At 44.2% G+C, this 18,966-nt stretch overlaps 1 long non-coding RNA gene across 1 annotated transcript; it reads left to right on the plus strand.

The window, feature by feature from the left end:
* Window positions 1–1,698: 1,698 nt before the first annotated feature.
* LOC137347750 (uncharacterized) lies at window positions 1,699–15,428 on the plus strand. Its single transcript, XR_010969013.1, has 4 exons — window positions 1,699–1,940; window positions 4,434–4,517; window positions 10,499–10,728; window positions 14,523–15,428. It is a non-coding gene; the product is annotated as an uncharacterized lncRNA (long non-coding RNA).
* The last annotated feature ends 3,538 nt before the right edge of the window (window positions 15,429–18,966 follow it).

The following is an 18,966-nucleotide window of genomic DNA, read 5'->3' on the forward strand; positions in this document are numbered from 1 at the left end:
GTCTAAACAGCGTTTTATACAGTTCTAGCATTACATTCCTGCTTTTGTATTCTCCACCTCGGACAATAAAGGAAAGCATTCCATATGCCTTCTGCACCACTTTATCTACCTGTCCTGCCACCTTCCTGCCCACCACACGATGGGCCGAAGGGCCTATTTCTGTGCTGTATAACCTGTGGACATGCACTCCAAGGTCTCTCACTTCCTCTACCCCTCTCAATATCCTCCTGTTTATTGTGTATTCCCTTGCTTGTAGCCATGTGACTTAATGTTGCCTTATGTAGCTCAGTGTCTAATTTTGCTTTATAACACTCCTGTAAAGTGCCTTGGGATGTTTTATTATGTTAAAGGTGCTATATAAATATAAGTTGTCATTGTTGTACTCTGAGAGAGTGGGAATTAGTCCTCAATGGGTTAATATGCCCTTTCAGAAATGTGCCACTTTACAGTTTCTTAAAATATAATGGTTCCCTTGGATAAAACAGCTGAGTGGTCTTTTTCCTTCATACACAATCTGCAGTCTTTCAGGACGAGATGTTATTTCTAGAACATGAGTTAAACATGTTCATAGCACCTACCTTGGCCAGAGTTCAAGACTAAGAGTTAGCCCTGGGATATTTATTCTGTAAGGTTTATTGATAAAAAGCTGAATTTTTCGAAGCTATCCGGCAAACATAGATGCTAACAGTCTTCACATCTTCACTGACAAATGGATAATGGCTCACATCTGTCAGCCTGTGTTGTATATTTCGCCCAGATTGTGTTATGAATATAAAAACAGGAAACAACCCTCTGGTTCATTCAGTCTGCCCACACAATTGTGATGAGTTGTGCGTCACAACATACACTCCACACCCCACCTGAAACTATGTGATCTCCTGGGAGAGACCAATTTGGGGAGAAGAAATCTGGGAAATTATTCCCCAAGCCCCTTCAGCAATCAAAACTAGTCCAGGAGATCACTCTGACCCTGATAATCCTATGCAGTATCTAACTTTTGTACAAGGTGATCTCCACCCCAGCCAGAAACAGGTCCCGCTTTCGCTTGAAGGCATTCATCAAATCAGCGTATACCGCACAAGCCAGCAGCCTGTTCCACAAGTCCACAATTCTCTGGGAAAAGAACCACTTCCTGACATCCACCTTCGATCTGACTTTATACAACTTAAAACTGTGACTGCTGGACCACAACAGAAACTCTGACTGTCAAGGTACATACATTAACATCGTGAACATTGTATCTTAGTTGAATAGGAACAAGAAGCCTCATCTTTTTCTGACAGCCTGTCTTCTGCCTTTAGTTTTGTTTCCAGCCTCCATTTTAGACCCATCACAATCTGAAACTGTAAGGCTGAACTTGAATTTGGACACATCAGTGGCATGAACACATTTGCAGCAGTGCACTCTGTATTTCCAGTGCACAGAAAGAAAGCCCATAGGGTTTCCAGAGCTGCTTTATTTACATACTGCTATTGTGTTCCCACTGTAATTGAAATTGCACGCTCAAACACATAGAGGCCAGGGATTGGGATTTTCTGGGTAGGCACTAAATGTGCAGGTGCAGCTCCTGGCTCACTTTAGCACAATATGCAGCAGAGGAAACACAACTGGCCTATTGGCAGCCTACAAGAAGCATACGTGCAACTGCACTTCCTGTTGTCTAGAAACCGGCCAATTCTGCTTCCTCTGCTGCAGAAGTTCTTGAAGTAAGCCAGGGATCTTCCAATTTCCAAGGAGAAGAGAAGATAGTTCCCTTTTCTGAAAGAGCTTGAGAGGTCATACTGAGAATACAATGATAAGGAGCCATGCCATTTCTGGATGTAAGCAGCACCCACTTCAATAAGCTGCTGGTAGGGCTGGTCAAGCTGGTGAATGCAGTTTCTCTCACAGTCATCCTCCTGATGAGGAAGAGGTTTAATACCTTGAAGAAGTTTGTCAAGGTAAGTGACAGCTGAAGGCAGTGGCATGCCTGCAACACACATACACGGCTGGATTATTAGGGTCTGCCGCGGATGGGAAATGAGGCAGGTGTGGGATGAAAATACTGGCACCAGCCGGCGTGCCAATTTCCCGTCACCGTTCCCACTGCTGGCATGTTTCATAAGGGCAGGGACAGGGCAACCCAGAGAACCCACCCGATCCATTAATAACAGTAACTAAGGTAGTTAAAGAGCTCATTGAGAGCTCATTGAGGGCCATGTTCAGATTTGCCAGGGATGCACTGGCTGCACTCTGGATCGGGGCAGACAAGGTGCATGGAGGCAGATACACAGTTGGGAGCCAGTCATGGCCAGCCCAGGGAATTAAGGGGGTCCCATGAAAGGGAGAATGGCACAGCGGGGGACTTGGCCATTGGCACATCAGGTCAGCGCAGGTTGCAGGGACAGTGGTCAATAAGCACTCAGGAGTCGGCAGCCTGCTGGCATTGTTGGGACATAAAAGGAGGTGGCAAATGCTTACAAACACAATTGGGAGACCACCTGAGCATATGGAAGGCAGCAGCTGGCAATGGGAGTGCGGCTCTCAGATTTCGGGTCCAGTGGTCATGAGCAGCAACATCCTCTACAGGAAGGGTAGAGCCCTGGGCATCAGGAGGGCAGAGGAGAGGGATGAGGGGCAGGAAGGCAATGAAGGTCATACCCTCAGCATATGATCTACCTGAAGACAAAGCTACCTTGAGATGAACGAGAACCAGTGCTGTAGGAGACAGCAACTCTCACAGAAATTTGTGCCCTTGTCGCAAAAGACCTCTCACCACTGGTCACCATGCCATGCTGGTAGCCATCAAGGTCACTGTGGCCTTGAACTCTTGGTCTCTGGCTTCTTCCAAGGATCAGCTGCGGACCTAGGTGGCACCAAACAAATGTCAGCACGCTAATTTACTGGTCATTGTGCTGTTAATATTAAATGAGGATAGTAGACTTTGGGTCAAAGTAACTGGAGTTTATTTACAGGGTTTTTATCTCGAAGGCATCTACATGAACACTGAGCAACACGAGGTTCAGAATCATGATATCACATCCTGTGATGATGCTTATGCCCATAATATTACATCTCCCCCCACCCCCCAAGTCTCTGACTTCATTCATCAGGTCTGTAACACTATAGGGTTCTCATGATTCTGCCATAGCATGTTCTTCTTTCACTTGTTTGAGGTATTGACTCTTTCAGTTTGTTTCTCTTTTATTTCATCTATTTTTACTAGCACTACCTAGTGGGTTTAGTTACTGTGGAAATAACTCCTTGGTTTAGCATGGCATCGATTTCTTTCTACGTCTTTTCCAGGAATGGATGTTGGACCTTACTCGGTGTGAATAAACATACCGGTTCTGCCTCTTTTTGAGAGTAATGTGAGACTCTGTTGTTAATTTTCCTAAACCTTCAAATAATTTGGGGAAGTTAGCTCTAAAATCGCTGACCTTCTTCTCTTGTCCCTTGATCTCTTCTACCCTGCATAACAGCTGTAAGTCTAAACAAGCTTCCTTACTGAATAATGAACAGGCTTGTTTTTTTCTTAACATATAGGGTTTCTGGAATGGTGTTATTTCTGTGTGTTATGGTTTTTTGTATTTCTCCTACAACCTGTAATTGAATACCTTCTGGCCTGTATAATTTCTTGTTGGTTTTCCTCAGCCTTTCCTTCAGGACTGAAACTGTTGCTCCTGTATCTAACTTGAAGTTGGTTTTATTTTTCCCGTTAAGATTTCTGCTTCCCAGCAATCTACGTTTTTCTCTTGTACTTCCCCAAGGAAGGGAGTATTGATTGTTTGTTTCTCTTTTATTTCATCTATTTTTTTGCTAGTCTGCAGCATTTATTTCCTGCTGCAACAGATCGACTGAAAGTGCCCCCTTCTTTTGCACCAGAAACATTCAGCTTCCCGGGCTGGGAAATTTCTTGTCAATGCCACTCCTGGCCACAATTACTGCAATTCAGTGTTGCCTGCAGATGTCTTTCCTGCCTCTCGGGCTTTCTGGCACCATTATTCTCTGTCTTCTCCACAGCCTCAACTGATTCTAGAATGTTTGAGGCTGGACTCCCCAATCCTCCCAAACTAGTAGTCGATTACATTTTTGGACCTTTGCCTGCGTGCTCAACAGTATGGCTTTTCGCAAAGTCAAATAATCTTTCAACTGAAGCTGGTCTGAATCAGTTCTCCTTGCAAGCTCCCGTAGTCGCAATCCTCATCTATTTTGTAAAGAGCATTACTGAATGAATCGATACTTTCACCATCTTTTTGGGTGTGTTTGTTAAATTTTGCTCTTTCGACGAAAACATTCTTTCTGATCTTAAACTATCCCTCCAAGACTTTTAGTTCTTCGCCATGTGGGGTTTCCTTTTCATCGATCCCCAGGGTAGTTAAAATGTCATCCACACTGTCTCCCATGGCTTAAAGTAAAATACTGACCTGTTCCCTATCTGGTTATGCCACTAGACCTGATGCAGAACGGTACCTGTCGAATCCATCTCGGCCATGCCTCGGCCTGTTTGGGACCTGCCACTCACTTGAGGCTCTCTGGTAAGCGTATTGACTTTTCCATGCTTCTCTCTGATGTTTTTGATATCTTCTGTCTTTACCCTACAAAAGTCATTTTTACCGCTGCCACCATATACTATACTGGTCAGTGTGTTGTTAATATTAAATGAGGATATTAGACTTTGGGTTGAAGTAATAGGAATTTATTTACAGGGGTCTTATCTGTAAGGTATCTAGATGAACACTGAGCAACACGAGGTTCAGACTTGTGACATCACATTATAAGGGAGACGGTGGCATAGTGGTAATGTCATTGGACTAGTGATCCAGAGGTCCAGAATAATGCCATGGGGCCAAGGGTTCAAATCCCAACACGGCAGCTGGTGGAATTTAAATTCAAGTAATTAATTAAAATCTGGCATTAAACGCTAGTCTTAGTAATGGTGCCGTGAAACTATCATTGATTGTCATAAAAACCCATCTAATGTCCTTCAGGAAAGGAAACCTGCCATTCTTACCTACTATCATGCCAACCACCTGCCAAGAATGAGGCACATTAATTTTTTCATGAACATTGATTTTAAACTGTTACTGGAGTGAAGAAAGGATGTGTTAAACAGATCAGCTGTGGCTGGAAAAGACATTTGCATATTAACAGATGGTGATTGGAAGGACAAAGGACCACTCCCTGACACATTCAACCCACAATGGGCCTTGATCACCAGGTAATGCGTGTAACAGGAGCATTCCAAAGACTGCTAAGGTGATACAATCCAGGATGTGGTCAGACCAGTTAGTCACATGATTAACCTGCTTGGCAACCTGGGTTTTTCTGAATTTATTTATTTATTTAGAGATACAGCACTGAAACAGGCCCTTCGGCCCACCGAGTCAGTGCCGACCATCAACCACCCATTTATACTAATCCTACACTAATCCCATATTCCTACCACATCCCCACCTGTCCCTATAGTCTCCTACCACCTCCCTATACTAGGGGCAATTTACAATGGCCAATTTACCTACCAACCTGCAAGTCTTTGGCTGTGGGAGAAAACCGGAGCACCCGGCCAAAACCCACGCTGTCACAGGGAGAACCTGCAAACTCTGCACAGGCAGTACCCAGAATTGAACACGGGTCACTGGAGCTGTGAAGCTGCGGTACTAACCACTGCGCAACCTGCCGCCATTGTACAAACAGTTTGAACTCAGAATGTCCGTTTGCTTTTGGACTGAAAAAATCTCTCCTGTCTGCTCCCATCTCTTTCTCACAAGCCTCTGAATCCACTGAAGCCACATGAACCCCAAGAGAGAAAAGTCTCCTACAGCGAACAAAGATTGAGAAGAATACTGGGCCCCAATGAAAAGCAAGATCTACCGACAATCAAGGACTCTACAGTGAGCTTGAAGAACTGTAACAACAACTCTTCAGATATTGCCTCAAACCTCTCCACTTTTTTTTTCTTCTGCTCTTTTCTGTCTCTATTTGCATGTGTGTATCACATATGCATGCTAGCGTGGGAGCGTCATGTATCCTTGGTGTTAACTGAATGAGAGTTTAAGTTTCAGTTTAATAAATTTCAACTTTTCTTCTTGAAACCTATGAAAACCTGTTTGTGCTGGTTTCTTTGCCTTATAATTGGAAAGCGGTGAACAAGGATTCACCAAGGGGGAGCTAAAAACATGGTGTGTTTCGAACTAAACCCTGTTATGGTAAGACCAGGTGAAAGCTGAGAGGGACCCTTAGACACCTTTCTCACCTGGCCGTAACACCGGTCTGGCCTACATGTGACTCCAGACCCATAGCAATGTGGTTGATTCTTAACTGCCCTCTGAAATGCCCAAGCAAGCCATTCAGTTGTCAAGGTCAATTAGGGATGGGCAACAAATCCTGGCCTTGCCAGCGACGCCCGCCTCCCATGAAAGAATAAATAAAATAAATCCTGTGATGATGCTTAAGGTCTACATACATAATCTACTCAGCAACAGCTTATGCACATTATACTACACACACCATTGCATCTCACAGGCCACTGATTACCTGGTTGCAACATTCCAGACAGACGTACGCTCGCAGGCACAGAGGGCATTGGGTTTCGCATTCATTGCTGGATTCCCTCCAGGTGCAGGGTCCCATCAATTGCACCAATTTGGCCATCAAGGCACTCAGTGACTGGCCAGTGACATCCATCAACAGAAAGGGCTTCCATTCCCTCAATGTCCAACTGGTCTGCAAACACAATAAGAGCTTCCTCCATGCGTGCGCTCATTTACCTGGTGGCTGCCATGACTCATTCATCCTTAGGCAGTCCAGGGTATTGCAGCTCTTCATTCCACCCCTCAAACTCCGTGGATGGATTTTAGTGGACAAGGGATATCCCTTGAAGAGATGGCTACTTATCCCTCTCCGAGAAACTGACATAGAGGTACAACCAAAGCTCACTAGGATCACCATTGAGCAGGTCATTGGGCCTCTGAGATGGGGTTCAGGTGCCAGAACTGGTCGGGTGATGCCCTGCAGTACTCTCCTGCAAGGCTCTCACACATGGTGGTGGTCTGCTGCGCTCTCCATAACATTGCCCTCCACAGACGTGTGGACCTTGAAGAAGGTGAAGCGCTGGATGGACACAGCCCATCAGAGGAAGAGGATGAACAGGAAGTGGAAGAGAAGGAGGAAGATGCAGAACACTGAGGTGGTCCGGCTTCACAGTGACATGGCCGGGCCTGATGTAGGGCTCGAGGCTCTCATCAGGATGCCATTAATGTCAGGGATCATCTGATTCAGCTGAGCCCCTCTGACCCAGGAGGAACTGCCATGGTATGGATCTCACTCTGAGATGCCTGTGCTAACACTACCATTGAATACGCAGCCTGGAACAACTCAACTCTTACCACCAATAGAGGATGTACATCTGCTCAGAGGTTTCACTGCCACTCTTCATGGAACCTTGCTCCCCTTCACCACTTCATCCCTTTTATCCTGTACTACCATTAATAAAAGGATGCTCATATGTCTGGCTTCATGTGTCAATATTTACATGGTGCTCAAAGTGCACAGTTCATGGGATTGACACCTCAGTGACCCACTCAGTGCTCTGTCCAACGTGATAGCCTCCGCTCTTGGCCACTTCTACACAGTGCTCCCCTTGTGGCATCAGATGAGGTGGAGGCAACCTGCTCACTTGCCTCGGCTTGCAGCTGAGATACACCTGCGGTCATCGTCATTGTGGATCTGCCCGTTGGGGCACTGCTGCACTGGTGTCATTGCAGTGGCAGCCTCCATCACTGGGCCCTGCTGCACAGATGATCCCTCAGTCAGAGGAGCCAAGGAGAACACTGATGATGATGGTGCCCTGCGAGGGGTGGCACCCTCATTCTCCTCAGTGACAGTCTCAGTGTTGGCATTCTGGATAGCTGGAGGGGACCACCAGCTGAGGTGCAACTGGCATCCCCTCCAGACATCTCTGCGCCATCAGCACCACTGACTGGTCAAGGCTACATAGTATGTCATGCATCCTGTGAATGTCAGTGCACAGTTCCTGCATGTACTCCAAGTGCTGCTGCATATGGCTCTCCATGAGGTTGGCCACTCTCTCAATGGAGGAGCTCATGTGCTCAAAGTCCTGAGCCACGGTGGTGCATATGAGCTGAATGGACTCCTCCATTCTCAGCCCATGCCCCTGCACTGCCTCTAGTAGCACATCTGTAGTTGCTGGTCCAGGTAGCGCCTCCTTTCCTATGACTCCTGAGGCCCTGCATCTGTGCCCAGCTGAGCAGGGCTGTCGCTGTCCTCCATCCTCCAAAGGGGACTGCCCACAGCTGCCTCTGCCTCTGTCACCTCCTCTTGCACACTGACGTGCTCATCACCGAGTGCCATCCCATTGAAAGGGTGCGCAAGGACCCACGGAAGTAACTATATCTACAGTGGCAGAGGGTACACTTGTAAGGTGTGATGGTGCTTGGTCTAAGCTCTGTTCTGGCAGTGCTTGGCCCGGCGATGGTGCAGAAATTGGTCTTCCTACCTTGATGTCAGCACCTGTGAAGAAATCTTCAGAACTAGTCTTTAAGAGTAGAAGTCTTTGCAGTGCTGAGACTTCTCAATGCAGCTCAGTCTTCCACATGCTGTCGGATGGGCAGGAGCTCAATGCACTTCCTTAATGAATGCATTGCAGTCTCTATTCGTCCTCTCTACCAGGGATGCCCATCTCGCCTTCCCAGATTTGCTCTTCGTCAGCAACCCTGGCGATCTCTATTGAGGTGATGATGTGTAGGTAGTGAACCTCTCCTGCTCTATGGGCCCTCTCGCAGCCATTACATACCTTTTCTCCTGCAAGCACAATAAAGAGAGAGATACTGCCAATGTCAATGCATAAGAAGCTGCATGTATCAATGCTATCAGGTCCTCAGCAGAACTATGACTCTGGGCCTTGCTGAGGGGTCAGTAAGTACCCTGGGCACACGTTTCTACTATGTTCAGGAGAAGCATGTGCCCGCAGGCACCTCAGCTGGTGTGTATGCAAAATGTTGAGCACCCTGAGGCCTGTCCTGCAGGTTCGACATTGCACTCACATTGCCAGAGCAAATAAAGTCATTGAACGTCTTCCTGTACTGGACCCAGTTCCTACAGACCACACTCCATCTGCTCACTGTCTCCTTGATCCTGGTCTGCTTGGTCTGGGAGGATACCCTTCTTCTGCCACCCTCTGAGAAAAGAACCTCCCGCTTCTCCCTCACTGCCTCAAGGACGACCAGCAGGTCGACATCTGCAAAACGAACGACAGTGCTGCACCAAGTTCCAGCCCTCTGCTTCTCCTACTAAATTTTTATTCCAGCAAGTAAATCTTTGAAACAGCAGCCTCTGTAATAGCTGGTGTGCTGGGTTTAAATCATGCCTGCTCCCTTTCAGTCCCACCTCAGTACCCACCCCTGCAGCTGCTAATTGGCTGCCCAAACCGCCCTCTAGCCAATTTACAGTAACCCCCTGCCTAAAAATTGCAAGCTGTGACTGCTTCCCCCAGAGGTGGAATCGGGACCTGTAAACAGTCCTGATGTCTGTTTCCTACCCCTGGAAGGAAAATCCTGCCCATGGACTTCCCCTCTCAACTGTGGGCTTAATGAGGCTCACAATTCTCTTGCTCCACCAGCAGAAAACACAAAGCAAGCATACCATTACTATGATGGGTAAAACTTATAATGGAGTGTCGAGTTTGGCTATCCATTCAATGACCTCCTGAGAGGCCAAGTGAAGAAATTTTATTTATTTTTTTATTTTTATTTAGAGATACAGCACTGAAACAGGCCCTTCGGCCCACCAAGTCTGTGCCGACCATCAACCACCCACTTATACTAATCCGACACTAATTCCATATTCCTACCACATCCCCACCTGTCCCTATATTTCCCTACCACCTATCTATACTAGGGGCAATTTATAATGCCCAACTTACCTATCAACCTGCAAGTCTTTGGCATGTGGGAGGAAACCGGAGCACCCAGAGGAAACCCACGAAGACACAGGGAGAACTTGCAAACTCCACACAGGCAGTACCCAGAATTGAACCCGGGTCGCTGGAGCTGTGAGGCTGTAGTGCTAACCACTGCGCCACTGTGCCTCCCACAACATATCTGAGTGGGCATGTTGATGTGATGTGTTCCTAGGACTGGCACTCACGGCTACATTTGCACTTTGTGCGTCCCTTGTCTCGCACTTACGGAGAGGGTGGCCACATCATCCATGCCCTGTGCAGATTTGGTTGATCATTGTCCAATGTTTTGAGGGCAATTGAAGCCAGGGCCCTCTGCTGTTAGGTCAGTGATGAGGTGTTGGATTTTAAGATGCATGCATTCCATGATTGTGTCCATCTGTAGTGGGTTGTGGGGCAGTGGGTTGATACCAGCTGTATAAATATTAACTGCTAGTTCCCAGAATGGCTGACATGAATTTAAGCACTTTCTAGGGTAGATTTTTCAAGTCTTCCTGAATGAGAAAGCTGGTGAAGTTCATGACTTTTTCTATCTCACAGAGCATGATGTCATTGCAGTGAATGGCAGGCAGAGCAATGCGAGACAGCACCAGGAGCCACTCAGTTGGAGTGGATGTAAGCACCCTGACAGTGGTGACATCCTTGTGTGGTGGCTGCAAGACCTTGAGGCAGTATCCTACATTATACATCAGAGTACACTCTGCCGCTATTGCAGTGTGAAGTGTTCTGGCGGTGCTCCCCCATGACTTCCCAGCAAGTTTCCAGACCAGGTGAGTTGATGGCAACCTACATGTGTTCATTCTAGTTCATCAAGAACTTTCCAGCTAATGTCATCAAGATGCCATGTATCGTTAATGCTGCAACTCAAATATAGAAATTTGACTCATTTGTAAATCTCTGATGTACAGTTAGGAAAGTCATGTCAACAACTTTACCAGTCTGTCTGGGGTCTTCACCAATGTCTGGCACAGCTATGTGATGAAGACCAGCAACTCCAAAAGTCCAAGTTGGCCCCAATGTTAAACTCCAGAAAGCTTGTGATGGAAGGATAATGCTGGAGCCTATCTTTACTCAGTTTCACGTTTATTGTACAGAGTAAAAGGATTACAAACATGTAGCTCCTCACTCAGAACCCTCCACCTGCATATAATCAAACAATTGATTAATAGATTCCCTTCTTTCTTTTATAATACACCGTGGATTAATATGGTCAAACAACATTTCAAAATAAATTCCATATTAGGTATTAATTATTAACATGTTCAAAGAACATTTTAAAATAAATTCAATATTGGGTACAAAGTATTACATGGTGAGACGCCCCTCCTCTAGCTTTATACTAGCATTTCTTTTTGTGAAACAATCGGATAGCTGAAGACTTGCATCTCCCCATTTAAGTTTGGAGATTTCCTTTCTCTCCAGCATTTGTTTCAATCCAGCAAGGTCGATACATAGTCTTTTCTCAGTCACACTTTTTGTAGAGTGTACATTGTCCCACAAAGAACAATTATCCACATAACATTCAATGGATATCATATCTTCAATATGTCCCTTGTTCAGAATTTCACCCAAAATATTTGACAAATAGCACCCCATGTCCACTGTCTCCACAAGACCCAGTGTTTCTGCAGCTAAAGTGCTTTTAATGATCCATTTTATTTTCTTAGCCTCCCAAGCTAAAGGACAACATTTCCCATTTTCACCCATGAGAAATATTATGAAACCAGCTGCACTTGAACCCCCATCAGCAAGATTAGCATGTGAAGCATCACTAAAAATGATTAGCTTTATGTTCTTTGAGTCACCTAAGGATGGGAACTTCAGTACACATTTCTCCAGATTTTGCTTCAGATGGCCTCAGATACCTCAGAGCTCTATGAATTTTGTCAAAGACCTCAGCCTGATGAAAGCCCATTTGCCTGCATGTAAAGCATTCAAATATGCAGAAAAAATGGAACTAATTGTAGTACCTTCCAGAGCAGGAGGACTGTTGCACAGTACAGAAGGCAATTTGGGATTATGCCCATAGACCAATTGACAGGGACTATATCCTCCAACCATCTGAAGCAAATTCTTTGCATGAACCGCTCATGCCAGGGCAGTTGTCGACTTGCAATTGGCTAGATAGCTAAGGTTTTATGCAGCATTTCATTAACAACTGCGTGATTCCTTTCAGAGCCAATTGCTGAAAGGACTTTCAGCTGCAGTATTCATAACCATAATGTTCATGTTTTCACATATGTCTCTGAACTCGTCGTTGGCAAATTCCCCTCCATTATCAGTCAGAAACTTAGCTGGTGCTCCAAGTCCAGTCCCTATCAATTTCTCCATAATTCTATCCATAATCATTCTTCTGTCCTTGCTATTTATTATTGTAGAAAAACTAAATCTAGTTGCTAGGTCTATAAAATGTAGAATGAAAATATTCTTGTCTTTGTCCCACACCTTTAAATCCATGGCAACTACCTCGTTAAAGTCATGTGCCAATGGAAGGCTGACAATAGGACATGATGGTGTCCTCCGATACATTTTACAGATTTCACACTTTTCACTAATCTCTTCTATTATTCCCGTATACTCTTTCTTCATCAATTACACCCGCATCCTTTAGCAGGGTTTTTAATCTCTGACAAAAAGGGTGAGAAAATTGTCTGTGTAACTTTAAGACAGTTTGCTTTTTATCTCTCTGATTCTTAACACCTGATGCCATTAACACTGTGCCAACACTCTGACTAGAAACATCAGGTTTTGTTAAGGGTTTACAATAATATCTTGACTGGGTAAACTGCAAATTCACTGACTTTCCAAAAACAATTGCCTTATATCATGCTCCATATCAAGTTTCATTTGTGCCTTTTTCATTGAAGGCTTACTCCACAGTAAAAGTATCTCACTGGAGACTATGGCCGGTATTTCACATTGGGTGTACGGGAGCTGGCCACAGACTGAAAGGTCGGAGGTGAGCCCGCTGCTGCCTCGCCTGGGGATCCGACCTGCATTTTACGGGTCCCCAGGCTTTAATTGTTACGAGGCGGGACTTCCGCCCGCTTGAGGGAGGAAGTCCCGCCTCATTGAGCTGCTGCACAATCAGCGGGCCAGCAGCTGTTAGTCCCAGCAGTACCACCGGGAGCGGTGGCCACTGCTGGGACTGCAGTCCAACCGACTGCGGAGGAAGACATGGAGCTGGGAGTCCAGGTAAGTTTTGGTTGCCTCGCCGAGGCAAGCGTGATCATTTGGGGGGAATGTGGGAACGAGGGTGTGTTGGATCTTCAAAGTGCTTGCGGTAGCGGGGGCGGGCCTCCATCAAGCATTCTGTGCCCGATAAGTAGGGCCCCCCACCAAGATGATCGGAAGCTGCCTGCTTTTCCCAGGCGGCTTTTCCAGGCATCAGGACACCCGCTTGCCATGCATAAAATCTGCTTGGAGGCGGGCAAAGGCTCTTAAGTGGCCATTAAGTGGCCAAATAAGGGCTTTGATTGGCCTGGGGCGGGTGGGCCATTTTCCGCACCCCCCCTCCCTACATAAAAGGGGGGGCAGAGGCGGAAGCGGGTCAGGAAAGCCTCCCAGAGCCTCCTGCTCCATTATACGTCACCCCCTACCACCATCCGGCTCATTGGGATGGCGTAAAACTCCGGCCTACATCTGTACTGATAAAGTCACTTACTTCAGCTATTTCACATGGAATTACTCCTCCCTTCAGTGACTTCAATGTGTTGTCATCACCAAACCTAAAGCTGGTAGTACCTTGATACTCCTTAAATTTGCATCGATCCTCACTACTAAGTGAACCCAGTTAACATTGTATCCAATCAGCTCCACAGACTGTCGATGTGTAAGCACTATCCAATATAGGACAGTTGAACAAATCCACAACTAACACATTCAGCACAGGACTAAAACTCCTAATACAATTCATCCAGATTTATCAGTATCATCCTCTTCTGCCTCAGAATTCTCTTATTCATGTGTTATATCGAGGACTCTGCCCCTCGCTTAGGGCAGTTCATTGCATAATGATAGTTTGAGTCACATCTGAAGCACCTATTAACTGCTCCGTGGGCATTCCTGGGATTCATTCACCTATGATTGTTGTTCCAATTCTGTCTTCCACTGTAAGAGTCAGAACTTCTAAAGGTGATTTCCCATCCTCATTCCTCTTGTCTTTAACCCTGTACTTATGCCTGCTTCCAGTACCTGGACCATTTCGAAATCTAGTAAATGTTGAGTCCTCTATTCATTGTGTCACCGCAGAATGTCCTGTTTGTTCTACCAGGGCTGCAGGAAATGACTGTTTCGCTAGGAACTTCTTTAAGGTAGCAGACATTTGATCCACAGGGAGTCTTTGTCCAAGAACCGAACCCCAGTTAGGACCAGGGGTCTGTTGATATGTGACACCCTAGCACAATCTAGCAATTTAAATTCTAGCACTGAGCCAGGGACCTCCAAATTGAATTTCCTCAATCTTCTATACAGTGTTAAAGTCCATGATATATTCCTCCATTGAATAACCATCTGTTTTCCGAAATCTATCAAAGTCTGACCATGCCTCTTATGCATTCAATAGGTCATCGTTCTTGTAAGTTTCATCCAAGAATTCTAACAGAAGATCCAACCCTTCATCAGTATCCAACTGACAAGCATCCAGTTCACAAAACACTTTACTTCTGATTTTACTTTTGGTAGGAAGTGACAACACCAAGGTCATACCTTGTTTCCTTTTTCGTAGAGATGGGATCCGTGTCCAGATATCCACTTCATTCTTTCACTGGTCAAATATATGGTTCAGACTCAGAGAACATTGGAGGGTAATCATCCCCTAACAAATTATACTTGCTTTCTGCCATATTTCCTACAATAACCTGTGAGATTTTAGTTTTCTATGTAAAAAAAAATCCTAGTTTCCAATCTTCAGCTTTAGGCAACCATCCTCTGCTACCATGTAAAACTCCAGAAAGCTTGTTATGGAAGGATAATGTTGGAACCTATCTTTACTCAGTTTCACATTTATTCACTGCAAAAGGATTACAAACATGTAATGAGTACATTTACTGTCACTCAAAGCCCTCCACTTGCATATAATCAAACAATTGATACACAATTAACACGCAATGGGCAGTCAATCCAGCTTGACAGCCACAACTTGTGTGTTGCTGCAACACCTATTTATATTTTGTGGTGTTGGCAAAATCCACTCCCAAGGAGAGTCTTGGTGCCTCCCTTGGCACTGATATCACTTTACACAGGGGTGCCTCCAAGGTTGAGGCAATCTTGTGATGCAAATGGGCTATTAGGATAAATTTCAACTATAAACATGTACTAAATCATTGCACAGCTTATGAAATGGCTCAAGAGGCATCAGTATGACAACTTTCTTCATAGTATTGTCTCTCATCAAATATTATCTGCACAAATTATCAGAGATATTACATGGAAATAATGTCATGACATTGGAAATGATTAATAAATCAACTATTGCCTTATGTTTTTTCCAAGTGTTTTGTTTTTCTCTTTTTTGCATCATTCTAGTAAATTAGATTTGATGTCAAGATTAGGCATTTGCAATAATACTAATCAAAGCAATAACAGAAACTTATTAGCTACACCTTGTTGTGGAGCACAACAAATTCCTTACATAATATATCACAGAGTGACTAATTCCTTTTCTGGCTGTGCTCATTACTTCATAAGTCTGATTATGGTCTTCGCACACTTGGCTTATTAGCAAGATTCTAGAAAGATTGCTGCTGCTATGACAACTTGCCACAATTACTTCATTAAACACTCTTTAAAGTAGGTGATCTTAAACACTCCAGTTAAAGTGTTTGCAGTCCAAAGGTGTCAGCCATAACTCACTGGTGGTATTCTCATCTATTATACAGAAGGTCATGGGTTCAAATCCACTCCAGCAACTTAAGCACATAATCCAGGTTGACACTTCAGTGTAGTACTGAGGGAGACGTGTGCTGTTGGAGATGCCATCTTTTGCATGAAGCATTAAACTGAGGCCTTGTCTGCTCTGTCAGATGGAACAAAAAATTCCATAACACGATTCAAAGAAGAGCATGGGAGTTCTTTCAATGTCCTTGCCAATATTTATTCCTCAGGCATATCAATCAAAACAAAAATTAATTGATCACCTATCTCAATGAGTTTTCTAGGACTTTTCTGTGTGCAAATTTGCTAACATATTTACTTACATTACAACAGCGACTACACTTCAGGAGTACTTAATTTGCTGGAAAGCATTTTGGTATGTCCTGGGGTTGTGAAAGGTGCTATATAAATGCAAGTCAATTCCTTTTCAAACAATGAACTTACAAAAATGTAAAATCAAAGGCTTGGAAATAGCCCATAAAAAGATGAACCATGATCTTGGAATATAAAACAGAACTTATAGTTGATCATATAAACAACAAATAGTACCTACGTGAAGTTTACCCAAACAGCCCTAGAATTATCAATCTGGTCAGTTTAAAATAAACCCTTTTCGAATGCAATTATGGTGGGGAAAAGGAATGAAGTGGACACAGATGCCTTTATAATCTCATCCCGGGTTTCAGCTGAATGGATAACATGACTGAATAGATAAGTTACAAATCATCTTTGCTCCCTGATTGCAGATCTGCCTCAGATATGAGTCACTCTAGCTGTTGGTAAATCTGCAGTTGTTTTGTAAATTTATTTATGTTGCACAAGCTTTCAGGCCTTTGGGCCAACCATTCATATCTTATTGACATTGCAGTATCAGACAAAATCTTAACATGCCAGCTCTTTCTGAATCATTCTTTGTGAAGCAGGTGTAAAAAGGAAGGTAATCAATTATAAATATTGCCTGAAGGATGTTACCAATCTCGGCTTGGAATTTGAGCAACTCCATTATTATGTGTGTCCATCAAAATTGATCGAGCATAAAACCAGAAAATACACAGCATCTGAATCTGAAAAGAAAAAAAATGAACATTTTAGGTTTAGAGCCCTCACCCAGGGATGGAGACACCCAAAGTAATCCTCAAGAACAGAAAAGTCCTTTTGGCAATCTATCTGCTGTCTTTTAATAATTCCATTTATAGAGTCATTTGCAGCACAGAAGGAGGCCATTCGACCCATCGAGTCTATGCCGGTTCTCCGCGGAACAATTCAGTCAGTCCCATTCCCCATATCCCCGTAGCCATGAAAGTTTATTTCCTTCAAGTGCCCTCTAATTTTATTTTGAAATCATTGATTGTCTCCACTTCCACCACCCTCGTGGGCAGGAGCTGACACTGAGACACACACAACCTGTACAGTAGCAACCGGAAGTGAATCGTTCCCTTTTACCCACTGTGTACTGTACATGTACTGGAGCTGATACTGAGACACACACAACTGCAACTTGTATTTGTTAAGCACCTTAAAAGTAATAAAATGTCCCAAGACTCTTCACAGGAGTGTTATATTGCAAAATTTAACACCAACCCACATAAGGAGATATTAGGGCAAATGACCAAAAGCTTGGTCAAAGAGGTTGGTATCAATGAGCCTACTTATGTAATATAATGACACTGTTTGATTATCTTCCCAGGAGTGCCATTCTCTGGATTGACAGCTTGAAGTATCAGTTTGAAAATTATTTGGAAACAGACTGCCATAGCTTTTGCACTACTTTCACAACTAATAATGACCTTGCAAACATGTTGCTCATTATTTAAATAGACATATTGCCCACTGAGATCTGGCATTGGCTAAATCACCAGTTAATGAAGTGACCATTGTTTAGTAAGCATCCAAAACTTGGATCCTACTTGGTGGCAGGGTGGGGTGGGGGTGGTGGTGAGTGGGGGAGTGGGGGAGATACTTATCGGGCTTTAGTCTGGAAAGCACTTTGGTCCAACCAAGCAGAGCTCAATAGGGCTCTTCTGATTTCAACTAAGCCATAATTCAACTGATTGGTAAATCACACGGCAGTTTTAGAATTGGTAGAGATTAATTATACACTTTTGTAAATGCCTTAGCTTGCCTGAATGGGTAATTCACGATCAGCTTATTTTTGCAGTCAGAACATCTCAATACCAACTGATATAGCACATTTAGCATATACTATGACCAGGTAAGGAAGGGGTCTCCCCTTTTGCCCCTTCTCTGGTTTGACCGCAACAGGGTTTATCCTTTTAACACAGTGATTTAGCTTACCACCTCAGTCAGCACTTGCTTACTGTTCCTCTAATTAAAATTGTAAATGAACCCATCAGACAGGTTTCTTGAGTTTAAACAAGAAAGATGTAAGTTTATTAACCTTATCACTCTAAACCGGTAAAAATTACTAAAATGCGTGATGCATCCATACTCACATTCATACGAGAGGCACATACACACACAAATAGATACAGAGGGGAAAAAAGAGTTTGGAGATTGAAGTAAAGTCCATAATCAATGGAATTCAAATAGTGAGTTTCAATGTCCTTAGTTGAAGTTAAAATCTTGACATCCTCGCTGGGCCACGTGCACAATTCAGGCTTGCTTCTTTGGTTCTGGAAAGCATCTCCTGGTTGTTGCCTTTAAGGATCTGTAGTCTTGGGGCTTAGTAACGACCACCAAGACTTAACTGAGACTTTGCTGGAGAGGGAGACAGGAGAGAGAGATGTTCCTTCCTTGGACTTCAGTTACTGTCTTCTGGGGCACAAATCACAAACTCTCAGAGTCACACAGGCAGTCATGTCATGTGGCCACCTCTGTTTTGTTTCAAAATTTCTGGAAGCTTTTTTGAAATTCAAAGCTCTTCTCTCAAGCTGTGAAAACATACTTTTGGGGGGAGGGGGGTTGGCTCTTTCAAAGTCAAGGGGTGTCAATGGCTTTTGACGACCAATGTTGACAAAACCATTCTAGTTAATTGAATCAGGGAGCACCCCTATTGTTCTGGCTAGACTCGACAATCACCTCTGTCTCCCAGCTGGCCTTTGATTTCTCATATGCAAATTGTGCATGGCCACCTTTAGCTGTTCTGTTCTGCTTTTTAAAAGTTATTTGGAATA

The sequence above is a fragment of the Heterodontus francisci genome, chromosome 2 (genome assembly GCF_036365525.1).
Source record: "Heterodontus francisci isolate sHetFra1 chromosome 2, sHetFra1.hap1, whole genome shotgun sequence".
Classification (NCBI taxonomy): Eukaryota; Metazoa; Chordata; class Chondrichthyes; order Heterodontiformes; family Heterodontidae; genus Heterodontus; species Heterodontus francisci.